The 9,914-nt window shown below is 48.0% G+C and overlaps 2 protein-coding genes and 2 long non-coding RNA genes across 8 annotated transcripts in view; 2 read left to right on the top strand and 2 right to left on the bottom strand.

The window, feature by feature from the left end:
* Window positions 1–9,914, bottom strand: part of hdac11 (histone deacetylase 11) — a 400,302-nt gene that overhangs the window by 235,840 nt on the left and 154,548 nt on the right. The gene's annotated exons all lie outside the window — the stretch shown is intronic.
* Window positions 1–9,914, bottom strand: part of barx1 (BARX homeobox 1) — a 214,368-nt gene that overhangs the window by 161,354 nt on the left and 43,100 nt on the right. The window lies entirely within an intron of this gene.
* LOC142879831 (uncharacterized) lies at window positions 197–2,630 on the top strand. The gene is made up of 2 exons (XR_012925352.1): window positions 197–313; window positions 443–2,630. It is a non-coding gene; the product is annotated as an uncharacterized LOC142879831 (long non-coding RNA).
* LOC142879789 (uncharacterized) overlaps window positions 7,987–9,914 on the top strand; it is a 143,081-nt gene continuing 141,153 nt past the window's right edge. Inside the window, exon 1 of the long non-coding RNA XR_012925349.1 lies at window positions 7,987–8,165. This is a non-coding gene — a long non-coding RNA (uncharacterized LOC142879789). The remainder of the gene's footprint in view (window positions 8,166–9,914) is intronic.

Here is a 9,914-nt window from a genome sequence, read left to right as displayed (position 1 = left end):
ACACGTCTCATTTTACTACAAGCCGTCAGTTTTATCAGGGGTCGCCGAGACATGAGGTGGAGGAACATTGCAGTCATTCCAAGACTTGTTGAAAGTATCCCTTGCATGTATTCAGTTGCATGTGTGCTTAGGTCAGGGGCTTGGTGTGGGGGGGTGGGCGGGATTAGGGGAGCTGGGAGTGGGTGGGACGGGTGGGGGGGTCACATCTTGATTCCTGCTACACGGATGCAACTTGTCGTAGAAGGGCGAAGTGAGGGCTACTGGACTGGACTGGACTGGGCTGGACTGGTTCTTCTGATCTTCTTGAAAGAAGGTCCATCACAGCAGCTTCAGCTCCATCACAGCAGCAGCTTCAGCTCCATCACTGTAGCTTCAGCGCCATCATAGCAGCAGCTTCAGCTCCATCACTGGAGCTTCAGCTCCATCACAGCAGGAGCTTCAGCTCCATCACAGCAGGAGCTTCAGCTCCATCACAGCAGCTTCAGCTCCATCACAGCAGGAGCTTCAGCTCCATCACAGCAGCTTCAGCTCCATCACAGCAGCTTCAGCTCCATCACAGGAGCTTCAGCTCCATCACAGCAGCTTCAGCTCCATCACTGTAGCTTCAGCTCCATCACAGCAGCTTCAGCTCCATCACTGTAGCTTCAGCTCCATCACAGCAACTTCAGGTCCATCACAGCAGGAGCTTCAGCTCCATCACAGCAGCTTCAGCTCCATCACAGCAGCTTCAGGTCCATCACAGCAACTTCTTCATGGAAGAGGATCACCAGAACCAGTCCAGTAGTCCTCCCTGAGCCCTTCTGCTCCAAGAAGCCCAGGACTGAGAACCTCCACAGACGTGCAGCTTATCGTTGGCCTGACGCTCGGCGTCTTGACTCCAGCGACTCGAGCTGTTGACCTTCTCCAGCGACTCGCCGCGTCCGCTCGTCTGTGTTGCCACTGTAGGAGCGACCGTCGAGCACAATCATCAGTACGCAACAGCGGGACGTCTCACTAACGCCGCTGCCACCGCCGCCGCCCGACCGGTCAGCTGACGATAAGCCCCGCCCCTCGTGCTGGTGGGCTCTGCAGTTACATGGGGATACTTTCTCTCTTCCTTTGCTTTCCCAGGCAGCAGCAGCAACACAGTCTTCACACCTGCGTTGGTTTCCACCGTGGCTTTGGCGCAGCGCAGTCTATAGAATGTAGCTTTGTACATACAGCCTGTCACACCACACCAGACTCCCTGTAGCCCCTCCCACAGTCATCCATTCTGCAGGTGCCACCCGCTTTGCCAATTACAAACACATTAAGAAATAAATGAATATACATGCATACATACGTGTATATATATATGTATATATATACATATATATATATACATTTTATTTATACATTACATACGGTAAAGTCGTAATTTTTTTTTACATTTTTTTACTTTTTGGCAGTTTTTCCTCTTTTCCGACCGTTTCCTTCCTCCTGTGTTCCTTTGAAGAAGGTGTTGATGCCTGGAAAGCAACTGAAGATGGATTCATTTACTTGTCATATGGCCTTACATACACAACGCTACATGTATTGTAGAGACGAAGCTTTGAGAGAGAAAAATGGTGTAAAATGCTTTTTTTCTTTCTTTCTTTCTTTCTTTCTTTATAAGAAAAAACAAACGGAAAAAAAAAAGACAAAATAAGACCTAAAGTTTCTATGACCAGCCTCTTGTTCAAGTTCTAGTATCCTGAAAGGTTTCAGAATTATTTTACTAGCACCTTGTGAAGTGTTTATGTGTCGGTGATGTAATTTATTAATGTTTGTAGCTTTTTTATACTTGTACAATTCTTAAGAGTTTTTTGTTTGTTTGTTTGTTTGTTTGTTTGTTTTGGAATATGTCACCAACTTGTGAAGTGACTGAGCAGGCAAGTGTTGTCCCTCTCATCTTCCTCTTGGTTTTGCGGGAAGGTGAATCGGCCTGCGTGGCTTCGGGCGCAGACACTCGACACTAGAATCTTCTTAGCGTTCTTGATTTTTACGATATTATTATTGTTGTTATTATTATTTTTTAAGATTGCCATCTCGTCATGATTCACTCAATGTTAATGTTACTCGTCATATCTTGGCCAGCATTTCAACTTTGGAATGTTATTATTATTATTATGATTATTTTTTATTGCTAATATGAAAAGGAACAAGGACTCCATGGCGCCATCATCACAGAGGTTCAACGAGCTCCGGCAGCAGACGCCATCGTGCGCAATACACAACCATTGGCTCTCCCATCAAGGTCACCTTCAGCTTCTTTTGGTTTTTTTTTTGTTTTTTTGATTTTTTTTTTGCGTGTTGCTTTTATTGGTTTTTTTTGGTTTTTTTCTGTCCATCCTGTTAACCCCCCCGACCCCCGACCCCCCACCTCCCCCCAGACAGTGAATGATACCTGTTGTAGCCGTCTTCCCTTACTGTTAATTGCAGTACTAGTAAGTATTTACAATCCTTTTCGACCTGAATCTATATTTTTCTGTATTTAGACGATTCTGTTGGAGCTCACTTTTTTTAAAGACTGGGAGACCTGGCGAGACGGCGAGGAGCAAACATATTGTCGTTGAATGATATGATTGTCGGCCTTGTTTACTTTTTGCAATACAGTTACTGTGGAAAAGCGACGTGGTGCTGTCTTCCTCTCTCCTCTTGCAACGTCGAGGCTTCTGTGCTGTTTCCCCCTCCCTCCCCCCCCCCCCCCCCCGCTTCTCCTCGTCTGGGATCCAGTGCAGCATCCAGTGCAGCATCCAGTGGGGGAGAATATAGAACCCCCAGCCGGAGCTGCATGAACGTCACTGGCTGAGGCTCTGCAAACGGGTCGTAAGCTCGCCTGCAGTCTGTCACTGCTCTCCTGATTCCTGCTGTGGCTCCACTGCAGCTACATCTAAGAAAATTAGAATACAGTGAAAAAAAAAATTCAGGATTTTATTTGTAAGTTATTTTAATAAGTGAAATGATTATTTTAGACCAGGTGGTGGTCAAACTGTCTACAGTGTGCCGGGGGGTGGGGGGGGTGGGGGGGTAGCGGAGCAGCAGCAGCAGATGGATGCAGTGTTGTGGTGAGGCCACCTCATAGGAGGAAACAATCTATCATATGTAGAAAACCTCCCATTCAGATCAGGTTCCTTTATTTTGGAGCATTCACAATATTTTTTTGTGCGTTCATAATATTTTCCACAGCCACCAGTAAATAACTAAATCACAAACATATTAGCAAACAGAAAACCTAAACAAAATGCAGGTGGTGCAGGGGTTCGCCAGCAACCGATGGTGTTCATGCCAATTGCATGAATTTAATGACACATAAAAAAAAAATAAAAAAAAATACTGGACTTTTTCCATGTTATTCTAATGTTTTGAGATGTTCCTCTACTGTGCAAGCCATCGGCAGCCTCGGTTCTTTGCCACTAGATGGAGTCTATGTGAACTAACGAGCAGCGACTGTTTGAGTGGATTGCAGCAGCGGAGCCTCGGACCCAGACTGCTGAGTGGAGCAGCGCTTTGTTTGATGTGCAACTGTTCAGTCTCACTGAAGGCAGCGTGAAGGTCTCAGCACACCTTCACGCTGCCTTCAAAGCTCTGTCTTCTCTTTGTCTGAAGGTCTTACTTACATGCCCATCGCTGCAGCAACATCACGGCCTCCAGCAGTGATGGGTCAGTTCACTCTGCGCGGTGCAGTGGAGGGCTGATTAGACAAACGGGGGGAGTCGTGTGAATGAAGACCTTCATCCAGGATGAGGCTCATTTCCAGTGCTTTTAACCTGAGCTGAATCACACATCTGCACAACCTGCCACAACAACACTGCTGAAGTTCACCGGTGGAGAAAGACATTCCCATCTCTACATCTATATCTATATCTATATCTATAGCTCTATGTCTAATTCCTAATATCACTCCCTCAGATCTGTGTGTGTGTGTGTGTGTGTGTGTGTGTGTGTGTGTGTGTGTGTGTGTGTGTGTGTGTGTGTGTGTGTGTGTGTGTGTGTGTGTGCAGGAGAAGGACACGTACGTGTGAGTGTGTGTGTAGGGAGGGGGAGGGGGGTTGCAATGTAGCTGTGCCACTGCCAAAGGTCACGACCCTGTTTCCACCCTGCTTAGCGTCATGGTGAGTTGTTATTGTTGGATAATTGTTAACACAAGAACACCAAGTGCTCCGACATCGGCAAACGAAACAATCCCATCATTTGTCTTGCCGGAATCGTTTTCACTCTCTCACTCTCTCACTCACTCGTTCACTAGTTCTCTCACTCTCTCACTCAGTGAGTGAGAGAGTGAGCTGCTGGAGGTGAAAGTGGTTCAACCCCCTGCAGACGTGAACACAAAGATGTTGATGTTGCAGGAAATTGAATTAAAGTCTGAGGCTGTGGCTGTTGTGAGGCAAAAAATTCAATTAAATTGTGTTTTAAAAATTCTTTTGGGGTGAAAATTTTTTTTTTCTTTCTTTCTAAAATGAAAATGCCAGCACGACTTTTCTGTTTGTTCTTGGAAAAAGAATACGTGTTAACCAAATCTGCCACGGAGAGAATGGAAGGAAGCTTCTGTGAGATCAAGCTGGCAATATTCCACGGATGCAGTGACACAGTCTGCAGACCAAAACACACACAAAACAAAAAGATTCTAAAAATGTAATATTAGACAGGGTGATCTTAAATACATTTCAGTGACCATAATGGACTGAATGTACATTTATTTAGCATACTGAAAACATGAGGCAGCCTTAAAATGTTGCTTTGATGTTTTCAGGGGTCGGGTGTGTGTGTGTGTGTGCGTGTGTGTGTGTGTGTGTGTGTGTGTGTGTTTTGAGCTGATTGCTGGGTTGCACTTTCGTGGGCAGTTTCTATTTTTGCTTTTTCAAATGGGATTTGAAAATAAATAAAAATATGTGCGTATGTAAATATATAAATATATAAATATATACATATTTTTTTTTAAATATATTCACGCGTGTGTGTGTGTGTGTGTGTGTGTGTGTGTGTGTGTGTGTGTGTGTGTGTGTGTTCTCCCGGACCTCCTTGTATTTCACACACTGCTTGGTTGTTGCCACACATTTTTAAATAATAATTGTTGAAATTTAGAAATATGGCTTTTACTTTGAGAAAAACTGTCGTGGAAACGCAGCCGTAGACAAAGTATATAAATGCAGAGCCCCCAGTTTGCAGGTCACACTTTAGCCCCCCACACTCCCCCTGCTTCCTCCTGGCCTGCTCCAGTGCAGCAGGTCTGCCTGCTAAGGCCAAGTGGGATCACAATTTAGACGTCAGTGCAGTGAAAACACAGCCTGCAGAGTGTTACAATCTAACTGCATCCATGGCCGCCTCTCTCTCTCTCTCTCTCTCTCTCTCTCTCTCTCTCTCTCTCTCTCTCTCTCTCTCTCTCTCTCTCTGTGCTGGTGAGTGGGGAGTCCCCAGTGGTCGGCACAAACCTGCCATGTGAGACGTGTCTTAATTCCAATGGAATTTCTCTTTGCATTTGTGTGGGCCGGTGAGCTGCGCGATGCTCCAGTGCTGTGTTTTAAAGAGCGACGCTGCCTCCCAGCCTCCCTCCAGCCTCCCTCCAGCCTCCCTCCCAGCCTCACTCCCAGCCTCCCTCCCAGCTTCCCTCCAGCCTCCCTCCCAGCCTCACTCCCAGCCTCCCTCCCAGCTTCCCTCCAGCCTCCCTCCCAGCCTCCCTCCCAGCTTCCCTCCAGCCTCCCTCCCAGCTTCCCTCCCAGCCTCACTCCAGCCTCCCTCCCAGCCTCCCTCCAGCCTCCCTCCCAGCCTCACTCCCAGCCTCCCTCCCAGCTTCCCTCCAGCCTCCCTCCCAGCTTCCCTCCCAGCCTCACTCCAGCCTCCCTCCCAGCCTCCCTCCCATCCTCCCTCCAGCCTCCCTCCCAGCCTCACTCCCAGCCTCCCTCCCAGCCTCCCTCCAGCCTCCCTCCCAGCATCCCTCCCAGCCTCCCAGCCTCCCTCCAGCCTCCCTCCCAGCACTGTCCAGAGCAATAATACAGCAGTGATTCCTCCGCCAGCAGAGGAGGTGAAGTCATTGACGTTCCTCCTCCACCCAGACTCATCTGCTCACAAAGACGCTCGGGTTGCCAGGTTTTGTGGCAGTGATGAAAGGTGGCAGACACTTTGCATTGCTGCTCTCTGTTTGTGGATGAACTGCTCCGATGAAAAACTTCACTCCACTCGACGTCTGCTAAAACCTTTATTGTGTGTGTGTGTGTGTGTGTGTGTGTGTGTGTGTGTGTGTGTGTGTGTGTGTGTGTGTGTTTTGAGCTGATTGCTGGGTTGCACTTTCGTGGGCAGTTTCTATTTTTGCTTTTTCAAATGGGATTTGAAAATAAATAAAAATATGTACGTATGTAAATATATAAATATATACATTTTTTTTTTTAATATATTCATATATTGAGAGAGAGAGAGAGAGAGAGAATGTTGGACATTTATTTTGCAGGAGCTACAATTCAAATCAATGATTTCAATCATTTCTTGAGATGATTGAAAGTGGCCTCGTGTTTTTATCTCTGTGGTATTAATTTGTGTCTTTGTGACTTCATGGCAGGGAAAACCAGTGCGTCCTGAGACTGAGACTCTACAACCAGTTGAGAACCAGTGATGTAGAAGCACAAGGAGGTTTTTTTTTGTTTTTTGTTTTTTACGTCTGGGCAGCGCTTGGGTAATGTGAGGGCGAGAGCGGCGCGTTACCTCAGCGTGAAGCCGAATGTTCCGACAGCTCTGAGAAGTGCAAGCAAACGTCGCGCGTCCGTTTCAAGACAAACACAGAGGCCCGGTTCTGTTCTGAGGCGCCGTGTTTCCTTAACCTCTGGCAGGCCCGGACGCCGGAGCTGGAAAACAACACTTTGCCGTTAATTTTTGACACCGATCAAGGAAATGAGTGTCACGCGTGAGGTGCGAGCCCACCCAACTGGGAGGGTTATTAATGTGAGTGTGAGAGCACGGCCAGGCTCCCTCTGCTGTTTGAAAAGGTGGTGGTGGTGGGGGGGGGGGGGGGGGGATCTGCTACAAGTAAGACAACATCTGTGGAATCTGTTTAAAGATTCTGGATGAATGATGAAAGAATTGTTGCAGCCAGAATATTAATCCAACCTGGGGCTGAAGCACCGATGCTGAGACCTGTGTGGGGAACCCATACCGTCACCAGCCTTGGTTATCGGTACTGATACCGGGGGGTGGGAGAGAGAGAGAGAGAGAGAGAGAGAGAGAGAGAGAGAGAGAGAGAGAGAGAGAGAGAGAGAGAGAGAGAGAGAGAGAGAGAGAGAAAGCAGTAATAATACATGAATACATGAATGAAGTATTTCAAACTGTCATTTCACCATCAGAGGCCTCTTCACATAAACATCCATGATGTGCACTTTGCACCCCAGCGCTCCGTAAACACAGTCGCTCACAAACAGATGCAACACATTTAACTCCCCAAACATCTGCCGGGGAAGTTGAGCCGTTATTTTTGGAGGCTCTCTGTTTAGTGGGACCAGCGTAAATACAGCCCGGCCGCTTGATGTGTTATTACGGACATTTTCCTCCGAGGCAGTGGAGGAGGAGGTGGCGGCGGTGGCGGTGCTACAGGTGAGAGAGCAGAGCGTGATGAACTCAGCCCACCAGAACCCATAGGAACCCACTAGGACCCACCATGACCCACCAATACCCACCGGGACCCACTAGGAACCCACCAGGACCCAATAGGACCCACTAGGACCCACTAGGACCCACGAGGACCCAACCATGACCCACCAGGACCCACTAGGAACTACCAGGACCGTTAGACACTGAGAGCCTGGTATCACTGCTGCACGCACACGACCGCTTTCATCAGGAGGTTTCAACCATCATGTCAGGTTTTCACTTTCAACTTGCCAGCTTCCCCCTCATCTTGTTCTCTTCTTTATGGGGATTGGTTTATCTTAATACAGGCACGGGCAAACTACGGCCCGGGGGGCCATAAGCGGCCCGTTAAGATTTATAATGCGGCCCGCCAAACTTGAAGAAATGATATTAATGGTGAGTTGGTCATAAAATAGCTGTATTTCAATAAAGAGCTGAACACCCTGGTGGTTCTGGGTGGTTCTGGATGGTTCTAGGTGGTTCTGGATAGTTCTAGGAGGTTCTGGATTGTTCTGGGTGGTTCTAAGAGCTAAACCCCCTGGTGGTTCTGGATGGTTCTAAGAGCTAAACCCCCTGGTGGGGCTTCAAAGACACTGGTTTGGTTGCAACGTTGCTTTGCTTCATTTTCCATTGACATTCCAGCAACATGTTTCCTCCATGATATCCCATGATGCATTGTTTCCTCCTATGAGGAGGCTCACCACAACACTCCATCCATCTGCTGCTGCTCTGCCACCCCCCCCTCTGACACACTGTAGAACCCACTGTGGCCCACCAGTGTAAAGGTTGCCCCCCCTCCCCCTTTGGATTAGTATATTTCCAGCGCTCCATCAGTCCTTGGTTCCGACTACAAAAGAACAATCACATGGCTTTGAACCGCATCGCTAGATTAGATTTCTGCATCCCGCTGCCTGCCAGCGGCCGTCACGACGCCTCGCGAGCTCCCACCGTCGGCTTGAAGTGAGTCTGGCTGCGGCCGCCGCGAGTGCATCGGCGCCGCGGCATTAGCAGCCAGAATCCAGAAGAAGCCTGACTTCTATTCTGCTGTCATAACAGTTATCGTTGCTGCGCCGATTTTCATTGTGGCTGACGTGGAAAAAAAAAAAAAAAAAAAAAAAAAAAAGAGTTCCACGTGGCTGGCACTGGGAGCCGCCCCAAGTACAATTACTGTGTTTACATGCGGCAGCGGCAGCAGCGGCAGCGGCAGCGGGAGGGAAATTGCTCTTGAAAAGCCCTTAAAGGTCAGAGGATTGTGTTGCTGTTGCAGAAATCCAGTGTTTACTGGCGTGTTGGAGGGCGGCTGCAGCTCCTCCACGCATCAACAAGTGCCTTAACCAGCTCCTTAGTGCCCATAATACCCCCCCCCCGGAGGCCTGGAGGGGGACGACTAAGGGCTGGAGTCACTCTTGCAAACAAACAAACAAACAAACAAACAAGCAAACAGGTGACTGAGGATGACAGTCAGAACATTTCCTGGACTTCCTCCCAAACCACTGCGTCCTGCCGAGCCGCAACCCCCTCATCTGTCTGTGATTATTCTGGGAATTTCAGTGACGTGCTGTGCTGGCGAGGCCGTGCCCCCCCCCCCACCCATTACACCCCCCACCTGAAACAAGTGGGGTTTATTCTGGAACCTCTGCTTTTCCTCCCGCAGCCAGATTGGCCCTGCAGAGATCGGCTTCCTCCAGGGGCCGTTGTTGTAACAGATACCATCTAAATCAGCGTTTCTCAACTGGTGGGTCACGACCCAAGAGTGGGTCGCCGGGCAGTTTTTGATTGGGTCGCGTCGCTTCGTTGGCAGTCCCAACCTTTTTTCTTTCAAAGGGGTTTTGAAAATAAGTCCGTTAGCAGTCAGAGGTTTGGACTCAGCTGGTTCTTCTTTATCTCGACCGCTTTCTACGCTGGAGATCCGCGACTGAAGACATCAAATATATCAGCAACACATGTGGATTAGTGTGGCAAAAGAAAAAAAAAAAAAAGTTCAATACCTAAACATGTGCTGTTGTATATATTCTATCAGAAGGGTGGATGTTCTAGATAGTCTAAGATATAAAACTGGTTTGAGTTATTTCACACTTTTTTTTTGTTGAATCCATATTCCATACATGTTCATCGTTTGGATGCCTTGAGTGACAATCTGCAATGTCAACAGCCATGAAAATGGAAAACAAACCATTCAATCAGAAGCATGAGTGCAGACTGCTGACTGCTAAGTGTGTGTTTCTGGTGGTAAATCTCACGGTGTTTATGTATTTTGCATGACAAAACACAGTTCAATTCGATCATCTCAATCATTCACTTGC

Source organism: Nelusetta ayraudi, unplaced genomic scaffold, assembly GCF_046127955.1.
Source record: "Nelusetta ayraudi isolate G7.1 ecotype Tasmania unplaced genomic scaffold, CSIRO-AGI_Nayr_v1 ptg000146l, whole genome shotgun sequence".
Classification (NCBI taxonomy): Eukaryota; Metazoa; Chordata; class Actinopteri; order Tetraodontiformes; family Monacanthidae; genus Nelusetta; species Nelusetta ayraudi.
This window is presented reverse-complemented; position numbering and strand designations above follow the sequence as displayed.